General features: G+C 43.1%; 1 long non-coding RNA gene across 2 annotated transcripts; it reads right to left on the bottom strand.

Annotated features, from left to right (window-relative positions):
• Window positions 1–291: 291 nt before the first annotated feature.
• LOC105713211 (uncharacterized) lies at window positions 292–20,934 on the bottom strand. 2 transcript variants are annotated; one of them, XR_001106509.2, is made up of 5 exons: window positions 20,712–20,934; window positions 19,649–19,760; window positions 10,856–10,907; window positions 6,810–6,975; window positions 292–2,388 (listed from the first exon to the last, which is right to left on the bottom strand). It is a non-coding gene; the product is annotated as an uncharacterized LOC105713211 (long non-coding RNA). The 2 variants fall into 2 exon arrangements; XR_010343650.1 differs by lacking the exon at window positions 6,810–6,975.
• Window positions 20,935–21,308: the final 374 nt, after the last annotated feature.

The following is a 21,308-nucleotide window of genomic DNA, read 5'->3' on the forward strand; positions in this document are numbered from 1 at the left end:
GTTGTAGAATCAGGGATCTTTGCCTAACTTTGCTTAATTTTTGATTGGATGCCAGACTTTATGAATTTTACCTGGTTGGGTGATGGACCTTTTTATGTTTATATAAATATTTGTTCTAGAACACGATTATGTTACTTGTAAACAATTTGAGCTTTTCAGGTCTCTCTTTTTTAATTAGTTCGGCAGGACTGATTAGCATTTAGTCTAATTATTCCCTTTTACTATGTACCATCCCGTTAAAAGGAAAACTTTAGGCAAATTAAATTGAACCGTTTAATTGAGCAAAGAATGATTCATTAATTGGGCAGCCCTCAGAACCAGCAGTGCAACTCCAGGACCGCCATGTGGCCGGATAGCATTTATGGACAGAAAAAGGGCAATGACATACAGAAAATGGAGGTGAAACACAGAAACAGCTGGCTGGCTACAGCTTGGCACTTAGTTAAACATGGTTTTAATAGCTGGCTGACTTTGAATGGCCAAAATTTGGCTGCTATAATTGGCTGAGGCTTGGCTACTTGTTACAGGCGTGGGTTACAATCTGGTTACATGTCCAGTTAGGTTACAGTTCTCTGTGTATGGAAAAACTTTTAGCCTGAACTTAAAATATATAAGGAGATAGTCTTAGGCTTAATTTAGTTTAACGCTACTAATGCAGTTGAACTATGAGGTTTTCTGGTCTGGCTGGTGGGAATAAGCACTCTTCCCTGCCCTGAGTGAGCACTGTAAGCCTCTAATCCTTTCAGGTGGTTCTCTCTCTGGTTTCTGATGACTTCCGCACACAAATGTGCTCATCAGTAGGTCCTCTGATGAATATTCAAGGATCCTTTGCAGATCTCCCAAGTTCTCTCTTTACAGAGCCCTCTTCTCTGCTGTTGATTTCCAGGAACCCTAGCTACTTTGATCTCCCTGACTCTCACCTCTGTCTCCACAAGTCAGGGATCCACCAGGCTTCGCCTGTGTTCTCCACTCTGCGCCACAGCCTGAAAACTGTCTCAAGGCCACAAGATGGGGCAGTCTCTTAGGGATCACTGACTGTCTTTTGCTGCCTAAATCCACGTTTTGAAACTTTTTTTTTTAAGTCTCATCTTTTGTTGTTGTTACTGTCAGGCAAGAACACAAATCTGGCCCCTGTTACTGCATTTTGGCCAGAGGCAGAAGTCTGGAGTACCCCTTTCAATGTCTGTATTTCTCTCAGAATCCAGTAAATGGAATTACATTAGATCTACATGCTAGTAAGAAAGCAAAAAGCATAGAGAGTAAGATTATTTTGCGTATAAATAAGAAAAGCACTTGGACAAACACATTACTTCAAGACATCAAAAGCCAAGTGCAAAGAGCTGCTCTGGATATATTCTAATATCTCCTGGTGGGCTGTATTTTCTGGAAAGATCTCCCCAGCCAAAGGAAGAAAAGGTATGTAGTAATCACCTCAAACATTCAATAAAAACAGGCACAACTGTTGCAAACTTCCTTTTTGTGGTGTGTCCTTCCTCTCTCTCTCCCTTCTTCTCTCCTAAAATTACCGTATCTCGAACTGGCTTTAGAGCAACAAGGAAGACTAAAGTGTTTATGTTAGTAGCTGAGAATTTGGTTTTACTTCAAGCGTATCTCTTTAAGTAAAATAACACTATGAAAGCAAAACATATCAGTATTTCAAAATGTTTCTGTTTCAAAACCCAAACAACAGTCTTTGAATACTTAACTTTCATAGTTCTGTTTTTACCAGACACTGGAAAACATTGAAGCCAAACCAATCCCCCAGAAATGTGTTCCTAACCACAACTCCATGTAGGCAGACAGACAGAAGTTATGTCAGTTCCTGGAAAAGAAAGGCTTAGGCACCACATTTAACCATTTCACCTTCTTTGTTCATTTGTTCTTGGTCTGTCTCTCTTCGAGGTAGTGAAGGCCAGGTGTTAGACACATCAGTCCTTTTCTGCCTTGGTTCAGGCTGGGCTTCTGGACTCTTACTTGTCTGCCTTGGGTTTCCTGGTGGCCTTACTCTGCCTCCTAATCTCAGCTGTACTCAGGAAGAGTGGGTCTCCCTGGGTTCTTTCCATGTTGGCCTGACCCCAGCAGAGCCGGAGGCTTAGCTGGAATGTGCACAGTGATGTGGTGAAGCCCTCCCTTTGTGTCCTATTTTAAGACTCCTCTTTCATGGTTCCTGGTTCTGGGTGCCCTCTGCTCTAAGTGTTGCATTCCAGGGGATCCCTTCACAGTCCACATCTCTTCACATCTCTTCACAGTCCACATGCAGTGCAGGAGATGCCCAGATCCAGCCTCTTCATTTGCATGTGGCTACAACTGTGATAGGTGATTCTCAGGAGTGGTGTTGGTGGTCAGGTCCTGCCTGCAGTGGAGACAGGAGAGGAGGAGAAGGCCAGCCTGCAGACAGAAAGAACAGAAGCGAAAAAGGAAGATGTCTTTGCACTTCTAAAGTAAGCCCCTTCCTAAGGCCCAGATGTTTCATCTCCTTGACATTAGGCGATATCTTTGAAGCTGCTCGATAACTATCTCCTCGCAGCTAGCTTTTTTTCCCCCCCTTATCTAGCTCTCCAGTTGGTTCCTTTTACACAGCACAGTTATTATTTTTTAAAAATCCTTTCTAATTGCTTGGGGGATGTTAATGATGAAATATTTTCTAGATTTTGTGCTAGTTTTATGTTAGGCAGGGTGTGGTGGCTCACGCCTGTAATTCAAGCACCTTGGGAGGCCAAGCCAAGCAGACCACCCGAGGTCAGGAGTTCAAGACCAGCCTGACGAACATGGTGAAACCCTGTCTCTACTAAAAATACAGAAATTAGCTGGGCGTGGTGGTGCACACCTGGAACCCCAGCTACTTATGAGGCTGAGGCTGAAGAATCACTTGAACCCAGGAAGTGGAGGTTGAAGTAAGCAGAGATTGTGCTACTGCACTCCAGTCTGAGTGAGAGAATGAGACTCCATCTCAAAAAAAAAAAAAAAAAGAAGAAGAAGAAAAAAAGAAAAAAGATAGTTATGTGCTAAAGAAGTGCTGTCCAATAAGAATACAATGGGAGTCATATATGTTACTTTAAATTATCTAGTAGTCACATTTGAAAAACTAAAATGAAGCAGGTTAGACTCATTTAGTAACATATTTTACTTAACCCAATATATCCAAGATGAGAAAAAAACATCTAGGCCTTCAAACTGTGTTCTGTTATCAGGTCTTCTGTCGCCCAGGCTGGAGTGCAGTGGCACAATCACGGTTCACTGTAGCCCTGACCTCCCTCCCAGGCTCAATCGATTCTCCCACTTCAGCCTCCTGAATAGCTGGGATCACAGGCGCCTGTCACTGGGCCTGGCTAGGTTTTTTTTTTTTTTTGGAGTGACAGAATCTATAAAAACCGTTACCTTTGGCCTTAAACAGTAAGTACCAACTCTTATGATCAAAAAAGGCCACAACAACGATCCACCCACCTCAGCCTCCCAAAGTGTTGGGATTACACGCGTGAGCCACCGCACCTGGTCATGAGTTTCTTTAATATTCATCAGCAACAATGGATTTACAAAACTCGGAATAAGGGTTCAGGCTAATAAATCATTTTATTTGTAACTTATAACTAAGTGTCTTGTATACAAAAGTTTACATTGACAAGAACTAATTGTAGGGCTCTGTGTGGTGACTCACACACCTGTAATCCCAGCACTTAGGAGGCTGAGGCAGGAGAATCATGTGAGCTCAGGAAATTGAGACCAGCCTGGACAACATTGTAAAATGAATACTTTTTGAAAATGTGCATTATTAAAAATGTTGAGTGAAGCTAATTGTCAACTTTATTAGGGAGGATTGCTTTGTTCCCACGACCTAGCGTAAAATAAAATCAAGACCATCCTGGCCAACATGGTGAAACCCTGTCTCTACTAAAAATACAAAAATTAGCTGGGTGTGGTGTCGTGTGCCTGTAGTCCCAGCTACTCGGGAGGCTGAGGCAGGAGAATTGCTTGAAACCCGGAGGCGGAGGTTGCAGTGAGCCCAGATCCCACCACTGCACTCCAGCCTGGCGCCTGGCGACAAAGCAAGATTCTGTCTCAAAAAAACAAAAAACAACAACAAAAAAAGAAACTCATGAGCTTTAGGCGATTGTTTAGAAGTTTTGTGACAGTTTCCACCATGGAAACAAGGCTGAAGGAGAAGAGCTGTCCATAGTGGCTGGTGAGTGTCTCATGAGCTCTCTCTTCACTCCCTGGCTAGAGGCCACTAGGTGAAAGTTAGTGCCTCGAATTATGGAATTGGGGTCAAATAATCCAATCCTACACTAGGAAGAAGGAATTTAGCGGAGTAAAAAGAACACCAGAGGCCAGGTGTAGTGGCTCACACCTGTAATCCCAGCACTTTGGGAGGCCAAGGTGGGCAGATCACCTGAACTAAGGAGTTTGAGACCTGCCTGGCCAACAGGCACTCTATTCCCTCTGTCGCTCGGATCCGTAGCCAGGTGTTGGCACTTCTATTCTGTTGAAACAATTACCAAGAAAAGGGCCAGACCTGGGTTCTCGAGGCTTAAAACTCTCCAATATGAACGCTGTCTCCTCTCAGTTTTCACGGCCTATGCTGCGAAAGCCTATACTCCCTAAAGCAGCCTTCACGCGCATGCGCCATTTCTCTCTCCTCCCAGGCGGGATATGCGTGTGGTCTCTCCTGGACTGACTTGGATATATCAATTATTTCTCTCCTCAGGGTGAGTTCTTTCTCAACAGATGCATCGCTGAAAGGCTGGGTGAGAGGGCTCCCAGGGAGATTCTAGTGTTGGGGACTGGTCATCGACCCAGTGGATTCCGTCATGCTCTTGCTCTTATGCAGATAAATCCAAGTCAGCCTGTTCAGTTTTTCTTATGCATAAGAGAAAAAATATTCAGTCATGCATTACTTGGAATGGGGATATGATCTGGGAAATATGTCCTTAGGCGATTTTATCATAGTGCAAACATCATAGAGTGTACTTAGGCAAACCTAGATAGTACAGGCTACTGCACATCTAGACTATGTGGTATAGCCTACTGCTCCTAGACTGCAAACCTGCAGCAGGTTACTGTCCTGAATACTGTAGGCAGTTTTAGCACAATGGTAAGTATGTGTGCGTCTAAGCATATCTCAACATAGGAAAGGTGCAGTAAAAATACAGTATTATAATTTTGGAAACACCGTCATTTATGCAGCCCATTGGTGACTAAAACTTTATGCGGTGCATGACTACATACAGGCATATGTTTATCTATTATTTATAAATGCATAGTGAATGGTTTTTCTTATGGCTCATTGAAATCCCTGAAACTCATTTAAAAAACTTTTTTACTTCAAGTTCTGGGATACATGTGTGGACCGTGCAGGTTTGTTACATAGGTATAAATGTGCCATGGTGGTTTGCTGCACCTATCAACCCGTCACCTAGGTTTTAAGTCCCGAATGGATTAGCTATTTGTCCCAATGCTCTCCGTCCCCTTGGCCCTCCTCCAACAGGCCCTAAGTGTGTGCTGTTCTCCTCCTCATGTCCATGGGTTCTCATTGTTCAGCTTCCACTTATGAGTGAGAACATGTGGTGTTTGGTTTTCTGTTCCTGTGTTAGTTTGCCAAGGATGATGGCTTCCAGCTTCATCCATGTCCCTGCAAAGGACATGATCTCATTCCTTTCTATGGCTGCATAATATTCCATGGCATATATATACTACATTTTCTTTATCCAGTCTGTCACTGATGAATCCCTGAAATTGTTATTGTTATTAATATTAAGTTTAGCCTAAAGCTGCCTCCTTACTTATTTTAAGTTAGGCCTGAAGGTTTCTCCATACATAATGATCTATGAGTAAATAAGACTAACCTATTTTGGTAACAATTGGCCAAGTTTCTGCCAATCACAGGTGGCCAACTGTTCAAATGGTGTTCAAATAAGGCAAACTCCAAGCTGTGACCAATCCAGCTGTTTCTGTACCTCCCTTCCATTTTCTGTATGTCACTTTGTTTTTTCTGTCTGTATGTATTATCCAGTCATGTGGCAGCCCTGGAGTTGCTCTGAGGGTTCTGAGGGCTACCCAATCCATGAATCATTCTTTGCTTAGTTAAACTCTGTTCAGTTTAATTTGTCTAAGGTTTTTCTTTTAACAGTATTATTATTATTATTATTGAGACAGGGTCTCATTCTGTTGCCCAGGCTGGAGTACAGTGGTGCGATCTCAGCTCACTGCAACCTCTGCCTCCCAGGTTCAAGCAATTCTCCTGCCTCAGCTTCCCAAGTAGCTGGGATTACAGGCATGCGCCACCATGCCCAGCTAATTTTTTGTATTTTTAGTAGAGATGGGGGTTTCACCATGTTAGCCAGTCTAGTCTTGAACTCCTGACCTCATGTGATCCACCTGTCTTGGCCTCCCAAAGCACTGGGATTATAGGCATGAGCCACCATGCCTGGTCTTTTTAACATTAATTTTCTATTTTTATTTTTCAAGACAAGATCTCATTCTGTTGACCAAGCTGGAGTGTGGTGGCGCAATCACACAGCGCACTGCAGCCTTGACCTCCCTCGGCTCAGGCGATCCTCCCAGCTCAGCCTCAGCTGGGACCACAGGCACATGCCACCATGTCCTGCTTTTTTTTGTTTTTTGTAGAGATAGAGTTTCACCATGTTGCCCAGGCCAGATGAATAACTTTGGTTATTTCTTGCATATATCATGGTATTTAAAGTCAGAAGCTTTGGATCTAGGACAAATGTGACTTTCAATCCTGGTTTCATTGTTGCCTCACTGACGTTTCAGGCTAACCTCTCCATTCAGGCTTGGTTTCCCTACTGAATTACCTCACATATGATCTGATTTGCTCCAACAGTCTTGTGAAGTGTTAATAACCACAACTTATGCAGAGATATCTGGAGCACATATGCTTGCTGATTGGTTTCATTATTTATTTGTATGTTTATTCTGGCCATGACCCCAGTCTTCCAGAGAAGCCAAAGTCCCAAACTCCTATGAGAAATCAATAATATGTAAAAGAACAAAGCAAAACAAAGACACCTAAAATTGAATATAAACAGAAACAAATGAACCTAACTGTACATCAGATGATTACATCACCACACAGAAAGAATAAATAACTAAATTGGTCTCTGAACCCCATGCTCTGATTGTATAGCCTTGGTAGATAGGAGGAAAAACAAGACTGTGGAGAAATTTTGAATTTACTTGGTAGTTTTGTTGTTGGAAGCAGCATTGGTTGAGTGATATTGGAATTATTTTCTGTATATTAAGGGATAGATACGTTACATGTTGTTGGAAGCTAGGGTTCTCACTGAGGGGAGAGGAAAATACCAGTAGGTCATGGGGAAAGGTGAGAAAGAAGAGCTAGGGTTGTATTAGTATCAGCTCGTGATTGTTGTTTTAATCTTATCCATTGAGAGGACCTATATGCCCTCTCCGATATCATTGAAATACCTAGCACAAAAATCTTGATGTCTAAATACCATTTCCCATTAACAGGAATCATAGGTCCTTAGAGGAACAGGTGACTGCTATAGCTGACAGGTAAAGTAAAAGTGATCTGAAACCTGTTTTTTTTTTTTTGAGACAGAATCTTGCTCTGTCGCCCAGGCTGGAGTGCCTTGGCGTGATCTCAGCTCACTGCAATCTCCGCTTCCTGGGTTCAAGTGATTCTCCCACCTCAGCCTCCTGAGTAGCTGGAATTACAGGCACCTGCCATCATGTTTGGCTAATTTTTGTATTTTTGTAGAGGTGAGGTTTCACCTTGTTGGCCAGGCTGGTCTTGAACTCCTGACCAAGGTGATCGCCTACCTTGGCCTCCCGAAGTGCTGGGATTACAGGTGTGAGCCACCGCGCCTGGCCCTGAAACCTTTACTATGTCAGATACATATTAAATACCAAGGGAAAAGGTACCTTTACAATAAGAAATCTAGTGGACACACCTTAACCCAGTCAGCTTCACAAACAATGGGATAAATTTACCTTTGTGCTCACTGCTATGATACAAAGGGAAGGATATGATATCACCTCAGCAGTATTCTTGCCAAAATGTTAACCTGAATCTTATTAGGAGGAAACAAGTAAACAATTACAGATTGTGTGACACTCTGTAAGACAACCAGCTCTTTAAACATGTCAAAAATCTTGGAAAATAAAAACAAACAAGCATGAAACTCTTCAAGATTAAAAAAGATTCAGGCCAGATGCAGTGGCACAAGCCTGTAATCCCAGCACTTTGGGAGGCTGAAGTAGATAGATCACCTGAGGTCAAGAGTTCAAGACCAGTATGTCCAATATCTCAAAACCCCATCTCTTCTAAAAATCCAAAAAATTAGTCGGACGTGGTGGCACGTGCCTGAAATCCCAGATACTTGGGAGACTGAGGTGGGAGAATTGCTTGAACCTGGGAGGCAGAGGTTGCAGTGAGCTGATATTGCACCACTGCACTCCAGCCTGGGTGCAACAGAGCAAGACTCTGTCTCAAAATAAATAAGCATATAAATAAATGAGATTCAAAGAGACATAATAAATACTAGATCCTTGATTGGATCTTGGCTCAACCATAACAACAAAAAGAACTTTAAAGACTATTATTAGGACAGTTGGAGAAATGTGACTATAGAGTGCATATTAGATGACATTAATGAATGTATTAATATCAATGTGAAATATCTTGGGAGTGATAATGTTATAGTTTTATAGGAGAATGTTTATGGTTATGGGATGTACATGCTGAAGTACTTAGGGGTGAAATGTGATGAGAACTTGTATTTACTTGTAAAAGGTTCAGCCAAAAATCTATGTGTGGTTCAGCCTATATATCTATATCTGTAGAGAGAGAGAGAGAGAGAAAGCACAAGTGGCAAATGCTATCAAATGGTGAATGTAAGTGAAGGGTATCTGAATGGTTTCTTCTATTCTTTCCATTACTCTGTAGCTTTGAAAAATTTCAAAATAAAAAGTTGGGGGAAAATTCCAAGGTGACTTCTGGTGTCATACAGCTAATACCTCCCTTCTGGCAGCAGCCGCCTGGCTGGAACATTAGCGTGAGTCCAGAGAGCCTCTAGAGAGAGACCATATTGCTTTCCCTGCTTATTCACATGAAGTTTTTAGACAGATTATAAAGCTTGTTGGAAATAAAGTTCAGTCCTAGAGTCCAGAATCCAGAGCTGTAAAGGGGCTTAAAGTCATCTAGTTCAGTAGTTCCAGACTCTTGGATTTCATGCACTAAGTTAAAAAGATATGTATATATACACACACATAGGAACAAAATAAAACCAAAAATGAAGGAACTGACATAAAGTTGCTAATCCATTTTATCTAGTAATGACTGATGTAAAAATTTTTTAAAAACTCATCTATCATTCTGTTTTCATACTTGGGTCATTAAAAATGTCATTTTTACCACAAAATGCAATCTATTATTCTCAGAGTGAAGTTTTTAAAAAATTGGCAACATTCAGCCACGTGAACACAAACCCTGTCTTTCCTCCCTTCCTTCTTTCCTTCCTTCATTGACAAATAAAAATTCTTTTGATATATGTATACATTGTGGAATGGTGAAATCAAGCTAATATATCCTTTATTTCACATGCCTGTCATTTTTTTGTGGTGAGACCATTTAAGATCTATTCCAAGCAATGTTCAAGCATAAGATCCATTGCTGTTAACTATGTAGTCAACACCTTGCCCAGCAGGTCTCTACCTCACTTGTGGGTCAGGCTAGATGGGAAAGGGGTGGCAAGCTGCTGAGTCGCTGCATAGGCTCTGGGGAGCAATTCCTCCTATGGGGGTCATGTGGCTTACGTCCTGACAGGTGGCAAGTCGGCCGCCAGAGGAGAAGGACAGCTAACTCCTTTCCCCAGAACCTCTTTCACTGGACATCTTTGTCAAAAGTAAGTCAGCCAGGCATGGTGGCTCACGACTATAGTCACAGCAGTTTGGGAGGCTGAGTCAGGCACATCACTTGAGGTCAGGAGTTCAAAACCAGTCCGGACAACATGGTGAAACCCTGTCTCTATTAAAAATACAAAAAAAGTAGTGGGGTGTGGTAGTGGGCACCTGTAATCCCAGCTATTCGAGAGGCTGAGGCAGGAGCATTTCTTGAACCTGGGAGGTGGAGGTTGAAGTGAGCCGAGATTGCGCCACTGCACTCCAGCCTGGGTGACAAAGTGAGACTATCTCAAAAAATAAAAAAGTGAGCCTCTTCTTTAGATGAGTTGGGAATGAGTTGCTCTGGCCTCTCCTTCAGATTAGTTAGGATGGGTTGCTCTGGCCTCTCCTTTAGATGAGTTGGGATGAGTTGCTCTGTTGCGTCCACACTCTGAGTGTTACTCTGCCATGTGGAACACCTCGGAATTTAGAGCCACCTCAATTTTGCTCCCTGAATAAGGTCAGGTATGAATACAAAAAGAAGTAAACCAGGAGCCGATCTTTCTCCTCTTTGATGAGTATGCTTGCACAATTTGAAGGTTGCTGTTATGCTTTTCTTAATCCTCTCCAGATGGAACATGTCACTCTTTCAAAGATTTTTCTTAGTCTGGTGACTGGTGACTTGTTCCATATTTCTTGGTCAACCACAAGGTGCCAGGACTATCGTGGTGCTAGGGTTACTTGTGGGGCCCTGTGGTGTCTCCACCGCATTGTAGTGACATGCTCAGTGAAGGCGACCTGTTAGGCATTTCATGGTGGCTCAGAGATCCCCAGTGAGGGGATGTGGCTGTCTTCACGAGACGCATGAATGACAGCCGTGTCCTCAGACTCTTGCTCCCACAGGGTCACACATCTGTTTCTCTCTCTGCACACTGGCTTCAGGCCGTCTCTTACCTCATGCCTGAGGCCTGCCCCGCAGCACCTGAGTCCACCTCACCTTTGTTCCACATAGAAGCCAGGTGGACCCTCAGGACCTCAGTTCCAAACTCCTGCAAAAGAAGTTCACTGGTCTATTTTGGATCAGACATCTACCCATGCCTATCTGTGGCCAAGCAGCTGGGGTAGTAGTAAAGCAATATCTGCCAGGTCTCCCACCCCACCCCACCCCCACACTTTTTTTTATTTTAGAAGCAGCATTCTTCAGAGGAAAGAGTCTTTCTGAACTGGGCAGAGTTTTCACGATAACATCTGCTATAAGATTCTTTAGCTTATTCACTGGCAGTATTTAAAGAAAAAAAAGATTCCTTAACTTAATGATTCTGGAAATATAGAAAAAGGAATAAATGGGAAAAATTGGACTCACTTTGGAATGGTACACTCAGTGTATCAAACAATTAAACAGAAACACCGCACACAGTCTGTGGTTCACCCCGGCGGCAGCTGGGAGGATGATAGCCGTCCCGCCCTTCCTGCTTAGCCTGTCTCTCCTCTTGCTTAATCTCTGGTGGGGTCTGACATGCTGATCTCTGCTGAAATGGGCCCAGGGGTTAGGATTAAAACAAATTTCAGGGATTTCCACAGACACTTTATCTATAAATTCTCAAAAAGCACTCAACAGTTGTCTCCTCAGCTCTAGTTAGCACATGTGTGAGTTATGTCATGAGGCTGGAGGGTAGGAGGTTTGCATCCTTTCAAAATGCCCCGCATGTGCGTGGGGCAGGTCCTTATTATTCCTGTTAGTCCAAACTGCACCATGTTGCAAGCTCCCCACTATTTTGCAGACTTTGGTCAAATTGAAACATTTCATGGGTGTTTGGGCCATGAGAAACATCCTGCCTAACCACCTGACCACAAGGCGGGCAAAGGCCCAACTAAAGGCAAGGGCCCAACTAAAGAAACACCCCTATCATATTCTGCTGGGAGAAAGTGCAAGGAACACCACATTTTGCTGGAACAAGGGCCAGAACCACCTCATCTTGGGAACATTTTATCAATACCCTGCCGGGCAGCAAGCCATCCTGCCCAGACCCCTCCCACCCATACCTGTAAGTACCCCCAGCCTGTAAGCAGTGGTGGGCTCTGGCATTAAGCTGGTCCCCACTTCTGCAGGTTTCTGCAATATAAGTGTTGCTGTTTAAGCTGCCCTCTCTCCCTCTCTGTGTGTCCTTCTTTAACCCTCGCCTTCCCTTCCAAACCTAGCAGTCCCGGCAGTGGGGCTTCTCTATGCTATGGCTCTGAGACAGTTTACAACAGGCTCTGACATTTGGGAGGGGAGAGCAGCTATCAAGTTGAATATGACCCAACAATGGCTGCTGACCTATGCGAAGCCAGAGACTCCTAGATAGTCCTGGAATGATGCCACCAAACGCCTCTCCTGCTGTAGCACGCCCTGAGCCCACTATTTTTACAGGCCAGTGGTTCCCAGATATAGAGCAGCAAATGGGAATCTCTGATCATCTGATAATAGGTTTGCAAGCCACAGGAAAGAAAACAAAGCAAAAAAATCCAAACATCCTCTCTCTTTTTTTTTTTTTTGAGATGGAGTCTTGCTCTGACGCCAGGCTGGAGTGCAGTAGTACGATCTCGGCTCACTGCAATCTCCGCCCCCTGGGTTCAAGCCATTCTCCTGCCTCAGCCTCCCGAGTAGCTGGGATTACAGGCACGTGCCACCACACCCAGCTAATTTTTGTATTTTTAGTGGAGACATGGTTTCACCATGTTGGCCAGGATGGTCTTGATCTCCTGACCTCATGATCCGCCTGCCTCTGCCTCCCAAAGTGCTGGGATTACAGACATGAGCTACCGCACCCGGCCTAGAAATGATATTTTCATACCCACAAATAGGAAAGTTATACTCTCAGAATAATATAATTGGATACATTTCCTGTCAAGGAAAGCTTATCACATTATTTCCCCCCCTTCTCATTTTGTTGCAGATTGGTGGCAGTTTGTCATGGGCAAATTGGGAACTGCATTTTAGGCGTGACATGAAATGGGAGATAGAAGTGGTGCCAGGCCTGCCCTCCTCAAGCTTGTCCCCAGGATCTTGGCTCGAGGCAATCCTCAATGGCATCTTGTCCAACCTCCTCAGTGTTTAGATGAAAGAAATGACACAGCTGAGGTCTAATAATGGAGACATAATAATGACACAGTGTAAAACATGGAAATCCTCTCAAGGAGGAATGGAAATTTCCAATGGGAAATAAGAGGAAAGAGAAAGCAAAGAGGCTCAAGGAAGCAGCATATAAACTAGACTTTGAGGAGTGCTGTGATTTAGACCAATGCTTCTCCAACTTTACTGTATGTCAGAATTACCTAGAGGGCATGTGAAAACACAGAATCCAGTTTCCAAATTAGTAGTCTAAAAAGGAGCCTGCAAACTTGAATTTGTAACCATTTCTCAGATGCTGCTGAGCCTGGTCTGGAGACTATGCTTTGAAAATCACCAATTTAGATGTTCAGAGATTTGGGACTTCGGCAAAGGTACAGAGGCCAAAAGGTAGGGTGGGTTGGTGCAAGAAAGGTGGGTAGGTGGGATTCTGCAGAATAATGAATGCTGTGCTAAAGAGTTTAGACTTTACTTGGATGGGCAATGGGGAGGTGTACAAGAGTTTTGAACAGAAGAGTAGAATTTAAAATCTTCTTTTTTTTTTTTTTTTTTGAGATGGAGTCTCTTTAGCCCAGGCTTGAGGGCAGTGGTGCAATCTTGGCTCACTGCAACCTCCGCACCCCCGCACCCCCACGCCCCGGGTTCAAGCGATCCTCCCACCTCAGCCTCCGGAGTAGCTGGAATTATAGGCGTGGCCACCATGCCCAGCTAAGTTTTGTATTCTTAGTAGAGATGGGATTTCACCATGTTGGCCAGGCTGGTCTCTAACTCCTAACCTCATGGTCCACCTGCCTTGGTCTCCCAAAGTGCTAGGATTACAGGCGAGAGCCACTGTGCCTGACCAAGAGTAGAGTTTAAACCAGTATCACGCCTGTAATCCCAGCACTTTGGGAGGCCGAGGCGGGTGGATCACGAGGTCAAGAGATCGAGACCATCCTGGTCAACATGATGAAACCCCGTCTCTACTAAAAATACAAAAAATTAGCTGGGCACGGTGGTGCGTGCCTGTAATCCCAGCTACTCAGGAGGCTGAGGCAGGAGAATTGCCTGAACCCAGGAGGCGGAGGTTGCAGTGAGCCGAGATCGCGCCATTGCACTCCAGCCTGGGTAACAAGAGCGAAACTCCGTCTCAAAAAAAAAAAAACCAGTATCACATAAGAAGGAGTATATTCTAGAACATGGATGAACCTTGGAAACATTATGTTAAGTGAATGGAACCAGAAACAAAAAGACACATACTGTATGATTCCATTCATTTTCTCAATATTTTTTGAGCATCTATCGTACATCCTTGTGCAAGCAAATGTCTTGTTATTGTGGCCAGCTGGGGCTGGTTTAACACACCAGATGTTTATATTGTTTCTTTTTCATTTTCTAGATACACCTGTTTTCTATTCCTGGTCTGAGCTACAGCCCTCCTTCTCAAATCCCTTTGATAGTAAGGAAGTAATGCCTTTTTCGTTTCTTTTCTCTGGATCATGCCCTGGGATTAGCCTAGATAATGCAGTCCAGACAAGGGCCTGGACACATGATAGTATGGTCACTTAAATCTCCCCAAAGTGTGGCCTTCTCCCCCTCGGGCCCACAACCCTACTCAGTGGCCTTGCTATTCTGTTCTGAACCACCGTCTTTAGCTCTGACTCATTTCTGCTTCTACACCTGGCCCGTCTTTCTGGTTCTGCCACTTCTTGGGCACTAGCTTAACCTTATGGACCACAGCTTTTCTGCTTGGACCTGGATCTGTCTTCTGACATTTTTATTTTTATTTTTTAATAATTGCTGCTTTTTCTTCACAACATTAATGGGACCAAATCCTTGTTTATACACATGAATTCTGACACTGGGGCCACAACAACAGAAGTTTGAGAAATAACCTATTTCCTAAAAGGGTCAGGGTGCAGAGGTGAGCCCAGACTGTAGGCTTCCCAGGCCAGGACTCCTCGATGACCTTTTGCATCTCTAGCTTCTGGCTGCATGTCTGGCGCACAGCAGTACTTAATTCATATTTGGGGGAGCAGAGTCAGAGCCAGTATGTGTGCATCCTGGGTGGGGGATTCAGGACAAAAAAAAAATCAGTTGAATATTATATTAGTTGGGGTTCTCCAGAGAAGCATGAACTAATAGGAGATGAATAGATAGATAAATAGACAGAAGATAGATAGATTTCTTTTAGGGAATTGTCTCATGCTATTATGGAGGCTGGCAAATCCAAAATCTGTAGGGCAGGCCGCCGGCTGGAAGCCCTTGGGAGAGTTGATGCTGCAGCTTAAGTCTGAAGGCCTTCTGCTGGCAGAATTCCCTTTTCCTCTAAGGAGGTCAGTCTTTTTGTCTTAAGACCTTCAACTGGTTGGACAAGGCCCACCTACATTAGCAGAATACCCTGCTTTACTGCAAGTACACTGATTTAAATGTTAATCTCAGGTAAGCTATTTTCACAGAAGCATTTAGAATAATGTTTCATGAAATATCTATGGCCTAGCCAAATTGATACATAGAAGTAACCATCACAAATATCATTGTTGGGTTTATTGTTTGCTCTTTAGGTGAGAACTCTAGGGCACTACAAATAACAGTTGAGTGGGAAATGTGTTTCACAGACATAATTTCATATGTTCTACAAATATTTATTATTTTTACTCTTTGGGAGAAATTCCTCAGCCCTGCAGGGAAAACACTAAAATGTATTTTCGGAATCCCCTCCAGTCAACAGGGAGAAATAGGACCAGTGTGTGTGTGATTATGCCAGCCAGCACTGACTCAATCATCTTCGCAGCTGATTCTCTACATTGAGATTTGATACTTTATTTTCCAGTCTGTTCAACATTTTTTCCCTGCATATCCCTGATAAGGCCTCAAACTAAAAACTAAACACATGGGATGGTAATGTACATGTTTACTGAAGTGCATGGGGTTGAATCCTGTCTGTGTCCCATCAAGGCAAACCTTTGCAGGGACTCTGCCTCAGTTTCCAGAACAATGGCACCTTCCTTTAGGCAGGGGGACTGTGACATCATTGACATAAGAAGCCTGGCAGGGCCTGTGGGTACCTGGTACCTAGCTAGCAATTAACACTCAGTCAGTGTTGCTGTGGTTACTTGCATTATGCTCCCTTCCAGACTTTCATAGTCAAAAAAGAAGAGTAGCCCTAGTTATCCTTAAACCTTCTGTTTAAGTTTCCTTTTCTTCCCTTTCTTATCCTCTGTATGCAAATGTGCATTTGGCAACCACCAGGAAGCTTTCAGATTCTTTATCTCTCACACCCACCAGAATCTAGAATTAAGCTTGTTAAGATGAGAGTATAATTTTGTTCATGGAGAATAAAAAGTAAAATAAATATTGCATCAGGGGAAAGATATGTGAAGACACCCATGTGACAGAGAATGGCTGTAAGGATATGAACGTATATAAAGTAAGAAAGTGTGATTCTAAAGGAGCAGTTTATTTTTGTCTGAGCAGCCTAACCGGGCCTTCTCCTTTCTGTTCCACTCTAACCAGCATGGAGCTTTAGGTTTTATAATTTTGATAATTTGATAAGTGGAAAATTCTTTCTTTCTTTCTTTCTTTTTCTTTCTTTCCCTTTCTTTCTCTTTCTCTTTCTTTCTCCTTCCTTCCTTCTTTCCTTCCTTTCTTTCTTTTTCTCTTTTCTTTTCTTTTTCTTTTTCTTTTCTTTCTGACAGAGTCTTGTTCTGTTGCCCAGGCTGGAGTACAGTGACACAATCTCAGCTCACTGCAACCTCTGCCTCCCAGGTTCAAGCGATTTTCCTGCCTCAGCTTCTCGAGTAGCTGGGATTACAGGCATGCACTACCATGCCTGGCTAATTTTTGTGTTTTTAGTAGAAATGGGGTTCACCATTTTGGCCAGGTTAGTCTCGAACTCCTGGCTTCAAGTGATCCACCTGCCTTGGCCTACCAAAGTGCTGGGATTACAGGTATGAACCATTGCACCCAACCCAAAATTCTTTCTTGAAGCTTTAATCCGTATTTTTACTTACTTGTGAAATTGAACACTTTCTTCATACATGCATGTCCTACTCGTGAACTGCCTGATTGCATCTGCTTATTTTTCCTAATGGATCTTGATGGTTTTGTAAAAAATAATAATAATAATAATAATCTATTAGTTCTTTCTATATTGATTATTAACTGAGTCATATTTATGCCAAATATTCTCCCTGATTGTAGTTTTAAAAATTGTGTTTATGATATTTCTTCCATAAAGCAAGGGTTAACTTTTTGGTGGTGGAAACTGTCAGTCTTTCTCCCTGTGATTTCTGAGAGTAAATCTTCATTTCCTTCTCCCTGCTTCCTCCTCCATTTAGGAGAAATGGAGCCAGGGCCCCTCCATCCTCAGGCTTTCCACAATAAATCCCGGGGGCTAATCTTTTTTATTTTTGAGACAGAATCTCACTCTATTGCCCAGGCTGGAGTGCAATGGTGTGATCTTGGCTCACAGCAACTTCCACCTCCTAGGTTCAAGCAATTCTCCTGTCTCAGCCTCCTGAGTAGCTGGGATTATAGGCGCCTGTCACCACACCTGACTAATTTTTGTATTTTTAGTAGGACAGGGTTTTACCATGTTGCACAGGCTGGTCTTGAACTCCTGACATCAGGTGATCCACCCACCTCAGCCTCCCAAAGTGTTGGGAGCCACTGTCGTGAGCCACCGCACTCAGCCTGCCACCAGCTAATTTTGATGCCCCACTTTAGAACATCTGCTGACAGAAGAACCAGGGGAGGTTCCACTCAAGGACCACGTGTGAGCTAGGGGAAGAACTGTCTGGAGAAGGCCAGCTTCCCACAGATGTTTACCCAAGGGCGTGTTCTGCCTTAAAGTCCTTAAAATCCCCTCTACCAGAGCTACTGAGGGTTGGTTCTGAGGGTAAGTTTCAGTTCAGTAGAAGAATATGACATTGGACACAAGTGTGCAGGAGGGGAAAGGGTGGGGAGTCAGGAGAGAGCTGCAAAAGGGGCTGGGGCCTCATCAGTATGCTTGGAAACCAAGCCCTCTTTTTTTATTTCCTATTTTTGTTGTTTTTTTAGACCCGGGGTATGTTTTTCAGTAAAACAGTTGTTATGTAGTTGCAGTTAGAATTTGCATATTTAAGCCTCCCATGTAAACTGAGTGTAAGATGGAGAAAGGATCTTAAGTAATTTAGATGTTACTTCATGCATAGCTATGCATGAAGTAGTGATGCTGTTTTCTAAATCTGGAGTCTCTTCTACATTCAGAAACACTGAGGAAGGAAGTGAGGGTGTTTGGAAGTCAGCACTTCCTTTTTAATAGACAGTAACAACCCCAAAACAGTTTTATGAGCTTAGGGAAGGGGACAAGGTGACAACTATTGTGAATGTGGGACAGTCAGGGCTAAAACCTCAACAGTCTCATGCAAACTGGGATGGTTTGTCATCTGGACTTGTTATTCCCCCGCACCCGTCGCCCGACTAAACGCATGTAACCCTCCTCCAAAGTAATGCAACAGCCTTTTAATATCCATCTTTGAAAGAGGATGGAACTACAGGTTGAAGAGACTCTTGCTTAAATTCACACAAACTAGGCATAAAGGAATCTGGATTAAACTTGGTTCCATCTGATGTCAGAGGGCCCTTTCTACCCTCTACACTTGGGATTTATCAGTTGGTTCAGGGAACTCACTCTCTCACTCGCCCACTCACCACGTATTTTCAGAGCGCAGAATATGTGCTACGCGAAGGACTGGATTATGGTTGATTCGGAACAGGCTCTGTTATATTGGTAATTAGGAAAGCCCATGCATAGCAAGGAGAATAGTAGTTCAAGAATAATCTTAAATACTGTTTATGGGAGGCCACTGTTTTGGACTGAGCTCTTGCCCTAGGCCCAGTAGACCAGACCAAACCAGAATGGAGTCACTCCTACTAGGTGCCTGGCTGTCCAACTGAATTTTAAAAAGGGCAGCTTTCCAAAAAACAGGAGATTCATAGCAGCCAATCAGAAGGGGCCCTGAGCAGGTTTGATGAGGAAGTCCCCTGTGCTTTAACCCGACAAGGGAAGTAACTCTGAGGCGCCAATCTGCCTTTCATTCCCTGTTTCTGCTTCTTCAGCCTTTAAAAGGCTGAAAAAGCCAAGTCCTCTGTCTCGCTCGATGGAGCACATTTTCTCAACTTATGGATGGCATGCTGCCTCATTCATGAATCAGTAATAGAAGCTAATTAAATCTTTAACGTTGTTGAAATTTTGTTTTTTGACAATAATAACCTCAATAGAAATAAAATTTGCAAGAGTTCCAATGTAATTAGAGCCTTAAGGCAACTCAGTTAACCATTAAATACTTAGTACAGTAGTTAAGTACTCTTAGTACAGGTTAAGCATCCCTAATTTGAAATCCGAAATGCTCCAAAATTTGAAATTTTTTTTACTGCTGACACATGCTCAAAGGAAACTCTCATTGGAATATTTTCGATTTGGGATTTTCGGATTAGAGGTGTTCCAGTGGTAAGTATAATGCAAATATTCCAAAATCAGAAAAACGCTCTTGGTCCCAAGCATTTTGGATGACGGATACTCAACTTGAACACAGATATTCTAAGAGGCACTTCAGATTAGAAAAAGCCTGCATTACATTCTTCCTCATCTAGGGCAGTCTTGGGAATTCAAACAAAACACAGATCTATTTTCCCCCTATCACAAACACACTCACTCACCTAGCAGTTGACTAGGTTCAGACTCCAGCCATCTTGATCATCTTCTCCTTTACTTGGCGGTTGGTTTTCGTTGAATTCAAGGTTTGGAGTCTCTGGAATTTATACTCTTTTCCTGAATGAGAAGAGTAACAAAAATGAAGCGACTACACCACGCCTCATTTAACATCATACAATAGTCTCCTGTTTACATGTTTGTCTCCTTCCTTTATAGCTCAACGTCAGCATGTGTCCTCTTCCTCCAGTGGTCATTCGTCCAGTGTCTAGCACAGTCAGTGTCTGCTATTTGCTGAATGGTGGGTAAACAGCTAAACACAGAAATCCCTGTGATATGAGAATCGTTGCCAACATCTAAAATTAAACCAATTTTTTTATAGCAAATAATGTTAAGGTACAAAAAAGTGAAACACAGCTCCTTTTAAGAAAAAGAAATCCTAAACTCAATAATATTACTCTGAGCAATTACAGGAAAACTTACATAACTTGCCAGAAAGAACAACCCAAGACAGTCTATGAAACAAAACTGGGGTTGTGGTGACTTTTATCTGCATCATTGTAATTTAATTTCTCAGTTTTACAAGTAAAATGAAAATGAACGGGACCGATTGGATTAATGTTACAGCTTCCGGGAGGTGGTCACAGCTGAATCAATCCATTTACCTCCATGGGAGGTGTTAATATATATCTTATTGCTTATTTTCTTTTAACCCAACACTGTAAGCTCAGCCAGGGATCCAAGGGATGATGGAGGTTGCTGGGCAGGAGTGTCAGTAAAGAGGCCAGTTAGATGCTAAGACTGGCTTAAGCTGCCCAGTGCTGGCACTCAGGAATCTGGAAAGTTTAAACATTATCACCTGACACCAATCCTTTGTGAGGGCCCAACAGAACCTTCCTTGTCTTCAGTGAGAGCTGTCTACTTGTTCTGGAACACTTCTGAGCACTCCCATTCCAGAGAAGACGAGGAGGCGAGCCCCCACCCTCCGTCTCCCATCTAAGATGTCACCGCGCTTTCCACATGAAGACATCTGGAGCTGTAAGGGAGGTTATGCAGTTTCTATCCGCTTACCTAATAGCTCCTCCACCAAGCGGCCACCTTCCTTGGAGTTCTCAGGGACATTCCCCTCCCCACAGACAGAGGCTCCTTCAGTTTCCGGGCCATGTCTCCTTTTTCAAGTCTGTGGGTGAATTGTGGGGTCCACTCACCTCTGTTTTTCTAAATCTCTCAAATCCCTTTCCTACCCTGGTATGTCCAGGATTCATCTCCTTAAAATTTGTTTAAACGGCATGAGTTACAAATAAGATTAGGTAGCACATGCTATTTAGAAAGTTTCTGAAACAGAAGGAAAGAAGGAAGGAAAGAAGGAAGGAAGGAGTTGTTATGTAAATGAGAAATACTGAAAGGCTGTTTAACTGATATTGCAGACACTATAGTTCCATAAAAAAGATATAATTATGAAAAACAAGGTTTGTAAACATTTTTATTTTTTCCTAATTGGCCCTTGAGCAGACCAGATGACTCAGTGCTGGTCTCCAGGGATCAGCCTGTGCTTCAGGGCATTAGAACATATTTATATTGCTTATCCTATTTAAACTTTTGAGTCATACTTGTTTTCACAGAACCTTATTTACTATAAACGGCTCTATAAATCTACAGAGTATACAC

This window comes from Aotus nancymaae, unplaced genomic scaffold (genome assembly GCF_030222135.1).
Source record: "Aotus nancymaae isolate 86718 unplaced genomic scaffold, 86718_ANA_hifiasm-v0.15.2.pri h1tg000020l, whole genome shotgun sequence".
In the NCBI taxonomy this organism is placed as follows: domain Eukaryota; kingdom Metazoa; phylum Chordata; class Mammalia; order Primates; family Aotidae; genus Aotus; species Aotus nancymaae.